The sequence below is a fragment of the Elephantulus edwardii genome, unplaced genomic scaffold, assembly GCF_000299155.1.
Source record: "Elephantulus edwardii isolate Elephantulus edwardi_28Jun2011 unplaced genomic scaffold, EleEdw1.0 scaffold00043, whole genome shotgun sequence".
NCBI lineage: Eukaryota > Metazoa > Chordata > Mammalia > Macroscelidea > Macroscelididae > Elephantulus > Elephantulus edwardii.
In genome coordinates, this window is record NW_006399793.1 from 7,854,833 (window position 1) to 7,861,959 (window position 7,127).

At 38.9% G+C, this 7,127-nt stretch overlaps 1 pseudogene; it reads right to left on the reverse strand.

Moving 5' to 3' along the window:
* The window catches only part of LOC102858736, a 100,311-nt pseudogene that overhangs the window by 86,091 nt on the left and 7,093 nt on the right, over window positions 1-7,127 (reverse strand).

Below are 7,127 nucleotides of genomic sequence, written 5' to 3' on the forward strand. Positions count from 1 at the left end.
CCAGCTTCATTTCTGTCACCAAGTCCATGTTTTCCAACTACTGATTCTTCTTCCCTGTTCCCGACTTTTGCGTTCCAGTCGCCCATTATTATCAATGCATCTTGATTGCATGTTCGATCTATCTCTGCTTGTAAGAGTTGGTAGAAATCATCTATTTCTTCTTCTTTGGCTCTGGTTGTTGGTGTATATATCTGGATGGTAGTAGTGTTCACTGGACTTCCTTGTAAGCGTATGGATATAATCCTATCACTCACAATGTTGGACTTCAAGATGGACCTAGAAATTTCTTTTTTGTCTATGAAAGCAACTCCATTTTCCCTCACCTTTTCGTCTCCAGAATAATATATCATATGATCATCTGACTCGAAATGCCCCATGCCAGTCCATCATAACAACATTTAAATCTGGGAAAAAATATTTGGTAATGACATATTTGATAAGGGACTTATAACTAGAATTCATAAAATATTTGAGCACTACAACAAGATAAAGGTAAACAACCCAACTGAAAAATGGGTACACGGTATGAACAGACCACCCAAAAAGAGATCCAGATGGCAAACAAACACATGAAGAAATGTTCAAAATCCCTAGCTCTAAGAGAAATGCAAATCAAAACAACTGTGAGATATCATCTCACCACAGTAAGAATAGCAAAATTTAACAGAACACAGCAAACATCAAATGCTGGCAATGTTGCAGAGAAACTGGAACCCTTATTCACTGCAAGTGGGAGTGTAAAATGGTGCAACCACTATCTTTTTCAAAAAATTGGAACTATAACTACCATTTGACCCAGCAATTCCATTACAGGGAGTATGCCCTAAAGAAACAAGAAGTGCCACCCAGGTAGATATATTAAGGCTTTGTTTACAATAGCAGAGAGTAGGAAACAACCCAACCCAAGTATCCATCAACAAATGAATGGATAGAGAAGCTGTGGTGCATTTACACAATGGAATACTATGCTGCATTGAAAAACAAGGAACTCATGAAATATACAAAATGGGTGACTCTAGAGGACCTTATGGCTGCGTAAAATATCTCAGTCACAAAAGGACCCATCCAGCATGGTGCCACTGTTGTAAAGCAGGACTGACATCGGAGCTGGGGGGAAACTAAGAGGGGATAAATAACATATACTGCATTGAAATGGAAGAGGGACAATACTGTTTAGGAAGAAGATATGGTTAGGTATTATTGTCATGACAAAAGTCCAGAATGAAACCTGCATAATGGAGTGGACTGGGGCAGGGGGGTGTATAACAATGAAATAATTTTATTTTTTTTTACTTGCCAAAGAGAAAGGAGACCTGGGGGGAAGGGGGGGCAGGGAGGAAAGTGTACAATGAATGAATGGAAATACAAACAAAACAAAACAAAACAAAAAACTCATGTAATAATTAGCTACTTCTAGGAAAATATTAGAAGATACAAATGCAGCCAGAAAATTATGAATATCCTTCAGAAAAATTAATTGTTGCTGAAAAATTCAATACAATTGAAAGAAAAGAAAGCTATAATATCAAATAGAGCATTGATAATACTGTCAAACAAAACAGATGACATTATTCAGAATCAGGTCAAACTACAACATAAGCAAGAAACAGAATTGAAAATATCTTCAAATATTTGCTGTGTCCATTAATGAGGAAATTTTGTGGACACCAGAAATAGCAAAGGTTTTATTTATCTAAGGAAATTAACACTCTTTTCTGTTGCCAAATATTAATAAGAAATATAGCAAGCAAAGATCGAGATTCAGAGAAAATCTCTCTATGCTATTAAACAATGCAGAATGTAGTAGTTATTAATTACAGTAAAAAAAGACACTAATTAGGCTTACATTCAATGTTGAAAGCATCCATCTTCTCTATGATTGCCATTTTTTTTAAAAAAGAAAATGCAAGATTCCAGGAAAATGATTTGATTAAAACTCTTCAGTTTCAACATTGGTAATTACCCCAATAATTTTTTATTACAGTCTTTGAGTATTAGTTATCTCTTGAATTTTATGATGCCTGTCACTGATATGCCTAGCTGCTACAAGATGATATGGTAACACACTTATCATTAGTGCTTACTGATGTGTGAATTAAACACTGGTGTAAAAGATGCTTCTCCCAATCATGTAAATGTTAATTAAACTGTTGAGTATTTAAAAAAAATTCTTTTGAGCAACTTTTAATTTGAGCATTTAGCATGAATATGTTACACATCAAGAAATTCTCGTTTATGTATTTTGAGGTAGAGAAAAAAATGACTGTGGCAGGTTCTTGTGAAGTCATCAAGCAAGGTGTCTGTTTTTGTAATGAAGTATTTTGACAACATTTTATATGCAATAAACTGATATTAAAAGATTACTTATGGGGAAAAATCACAAGTCAGCATTAGAATTGAGCAAGGTGATTAGGATGCAACAACAGGAAAAAAGCTAGTTCAGCTTCCAGGAGTTTTAATAGTACAAAGAGGAAGACCCTTGATGAAATAAATTGATTCAGGGACTGGGGTAATAGGGGTAGATGCGTCAGAGACAATAAGATTAGCACAGGCTATAGCAGGGTTTAGGGCTGTTGTATGTAGGGTTGCTATGAGTCACAGGTGACTCAACAGCACATAACAACAACAATACAAAGATAGATATCACATTGTTTAGTTCCACTGAGTCAGCTCCTACTGACAGTGACTGTCAAGGGGATGATATCCAAAAGAGGTCCAGGGGCCTCTTTGAAGAGAGACACCAATATCAAGTGTGAGCAAGAGAAAGAAACTGAGGTTTATTAGATATTCATAACAGACTATGAATGGGTCAGGACAGAGTGACCCATCTTTATCTTACAGAAGGGTTTATATAACCTTTGTTAGGGGAGTGGGATTTAAACAGCTGATTAGTGCATTCCTTCTAATGGATGTATACTGACTTTTGGCCATGTCCTTTGTCTCCTTTATCTTGTTCTTGCATCTGTTGTTTTGCCACATTCTTTGAGAGTCTATTTTTATTGCCATATAGCTCTCATTCCTATTTCTATTGTTATATTGCCATAGTCTTTGTTAAAACTAGTTCTGATTGACCTGCTTTATCAGCATGTCCTTGGCCATTCCCTGTCAACTCTGTGTACAATAGAATGAAACACTGCTCCAGCCTGTGACATTGTCACAATCTCTGCTCTACTGAACTCCATTGGTGCAGTCACTGTGTCTATTAATAGTGATGAGGGTCTTCCTCTTTTTCATTGACCTTCTGCTTTATGAAACATGATGTCTTTCTCCAGAGATGAGCTTATGCTGATTAACATGAGAAAGCATGTGAGACATTTTGACCATTCTTACTTCTAAAAAGTATTCTGGTTTCACTTATTCCAAGACCTATTTGTTTGCTTTATGGTAATAATACAGGGAGACAAAGTACAAAGTATTTAAACTCACCACTGTTGTTCAGAACCACCTCATAGCTAACCTTACAGTTAGTTTTCAGAGGCTCTCCACTGCATATGAGGAGTTTGCCTACATTTCTCCATGGAGTCACTGGTGGCTTTGAACTTCCAGATAGGTGCTGCCTTTGTGTAAGCCATACAGTTACCTATGGATGGAGCCCATCAGAGAACCACAAGATAGCAAATGCCTGAACAGGAACTTGAGCTGGACACTCAGGTTAAAAGTCTCTACTAACTGAGATCTTTTGATTGTCTATAGTCTATTCAAAGTTCTTTGCCAGCATCACAATTCAAAGGAATCAATTCTCTTCTTTATTCACTATCTTAACTTTCATATGCATATGAGGTAATTGAAAATACTGTGGCCTCAGTCAGGCACATATTATTTAAAGTGAAGTCTTCGTTCTTAGTACTTTAAAGAAGTCCTTTTCTTTAAAAAATTGACTTGTTTGCAAAGTTCTCATTTTTGTTTCACATTATGTTTCATACAATCATTCTCATGCATTATGTTTTGCAAGTTAATCACCATCATTACCCTGTGTTTTCACCAGGATCCTTCGCATTTTCTTCCTCCTGTCCCTCCACCCACCAAACAGTGCAAACTGTGGTTTCACCCCTGTGCATCCTCAGGAGCTGATTTTCCCACTGCAACATCTCATTTGATTTATTGACTGCTGTTCTCATTGTTGTTAATTGTGGATCCAAAGAAAATTAAATCCTTGACGACTTCAAGGTTTCATTTGATTTGTTTGATCCAGTTGGGAAGACTTCTGTTTCCTTTCGTTAAGGTGTAATACATACTGAAAAATATATTTAAGGAAAAAGCCAAAAAACAAATTCACTATATTTCAGGCAGGTGGGACATATATGAAATAGTTGTAAGTAAAGATATGCCTTTGGGAGAAAGGGTCATGAATGTGAAGAGAAGACTTAAAAATCATGGCACTGTTTTAAAAATTACGAATATTTAGTTTAGAGAGGCAAAACACAGACAGGTACACTTGTTGACCCTATGTACAACAGCTCTGAATGCTGCTCTATCCTGTACCATCATTATTGTTTCTAACACACCTACCCCCGTTACCCCAGTCACTTAATCCATCTCATCCAGGATCTTCCTCTCTTGTGCTGTCCCTCCATCTTCCCAAGCATGGTGTCCCTCTCCAAGGCCTGGTCCCTCCTTGCAACAAGTCTAAAGTATGTCAGAAGTTTTAGAATTCTTGCCTCCAAGGAGCAGTTTGATTTCAACCTTTCCAGGGTGAATCTGTTTGTTCTTTTAGTAGTCCATGGTATATTCAATACTTTTCTCCAGCATCACAGTGCAAAGGCATCAATTCTACAATTCCTAGTCATTATCCAGTTTTCTGGTGCATAGCAAGTAATTGGAAAGACTATATGGCCTGGATCAGACACACCTTCATGTTCAGACTGACAATGAAAGACCCCAAACTAGGGTTTTTCCCAGACCGGGTGCGACACCAAACAACTCACACCAGATCCACTCGCTGCAATCACAAGAGACTTTATTGACGAAGCTTCGGGACGACTTGTATCTCACGCAGGAGACAGGGAAGTCAACCCCGAGCCCAAAAAAGCAAGGGAATTTATACAAGGTCTAGGGGTTCTTTGGCATGGAATTAGCTCATTGGCTCTTTGGAAAAGGAGAAGTTCAATTTTAGGTCAGTTACCTGCTGCTGACATTAGTTAAAATACGGTTTTTGCCAGTAATTGTTTGTTCAGTTTGTGGTCAGCTAGTTCCTGGAACATAAACATTCACACAAGATCAAAGGTATAGGTTCTTACAATACCTGGGTGTGGGGACATTGTTTAAAAATTTTCCTTTCATTCCCCACTTCTTTTAGTACAAGCTTCTAATCATAGAACCAAGAATCTCTGGAGGCAGTATCATTGCAGTCAGGTTCTCTCATATTTTGATATTGTCTTAGAACCATTAATTGAACAGTACTGATGTGATCTTTAACAAAGGTAACAAGCTTATTTATAATACAAGGCCCAACTAGTAACAATATAAACAAGAGTACTAAAGGACCTATAAGGGTAGATACAAGAGTAGTTAGCCATGGGGACTTATAAAATAAGCTCTCGAACCATGTTTTCTGAGATTCTCGGTCTCGTTTTCTTTTGTCTAACCTTTCCCTTAGCTTTTGCATGGAGTCTTCTATTACTCCTGAATGGTCAATATAAAAGCAACATTCTTCTTTTAGCGCAGCACAGAGACCCCCGTCTTTGAGGAACAATAAGTCTAGTCCTTTTCTATTCTGCAAGGTTACCTCAGATAAGGAGGTCAGGGATTCTTTTAGTCAAGTAATTGATGACTTTAAAGCCCGAAGATCCTTATCTATTGCTGTTTTTAACTCATGGTATTGTTGTTGTCCATAGACAAGTCCTGAAGTCCCTGTACTTATTCCTGCAGCTATTCCTCCTATTCCTAATTAGACTGCTAAGGTCATAGTAATAGGTTCTCTGCGAAAACGGCGCTCAGGTGCATGATCAAATTCATTAACAAATTAATCATCAGGGTGATAGTATACCCGGGGCATCAGATAAATTAATACACAGTAATCAGAGTTAGAATAAAAAACAGCTAAAGAGACACACGGGGTTAATCCCCATGTATTGCAGGCCCACTAATATCCGGTATTGGGAACTAAGTATCCGTTAGAGAGGGGCACTTGGGTAGTGGTGTTACATAATGAGCGTAGATTGCTAGGAGGGTTCCCGATACAGGTTCCAGTTCCTGAAACTTCAGTTAGAGTTAACTTTGTCTCAGTGTCCCAAGTGCAGTTATTATGTTCAGTGGAGTTTTTATATGTTCCTGCCACTGCAATACCTTCATAGTAAGGTGGGTTGGTGGCTAAACATAGCCAATAAGAATCAGTGATTTGGGGGTTGGTATTATATAGGGCACTAAAAGCTCCTTTAATTAGGTTGAGGAGACGGTCCCTTGTAGAGGCGGGTTTTTTTTTAACCCCTTTGGTGTGAGTGAGGTTGAGATGGGTTGGCTCTGGGGTGGGACAGGAGGCGATTTCTTAGCTGGGGAGAGCCCCGCCAGCACAGGATTAGGTCCTATTACTGTACTCTGTAGAGGACGATCAAACAGTTTTATTATAAATGATAGCCCATTATCATAGTTTTCTAGGTAAAGCCTGATTCTTTACTAATATCCTGACTGTCATTGACGGGCTTTTTTGCCAGGATCTGTGAAAGAGATTTTTAGGGGGTGACACCAATTACTACATGCAGCTCTTGCTTGTTTAACGGAATTGGGATTTCTCAGGCTAACTCGAGAGTAGTTAGCTGCTACAGTTATGAAATCCCAAGAGGAGGAAGGTTTCCAGTAAGTATTCCCAGTTGTTTCACATTTCCAGCTTCAGCAATAGAAATCACTCTGTCCCCCGCACATATGAGTTAGCCCTCGTGTATTCAGGTCGTGCCCTGGACAGACGTAGAAAGTGAACTATCTTAGGTTCCCTCTATGTCTCTGATTTCCACAACCTGCTCGTCCTCCGAGGAGGGCAGGGGCCAGAAGGCCTTGAGCGTCATGGGGAGTGGGCCATGAGGGAGCAGTGGGTTTAAGGGTTGTTTCTACGTCCCAGTCTGCAGGGGCTCCATGGGCTAACTTACAGAGGTCAGGGTACAGATTTGGCCACCAGGTCCAAGGGGTAACGATTG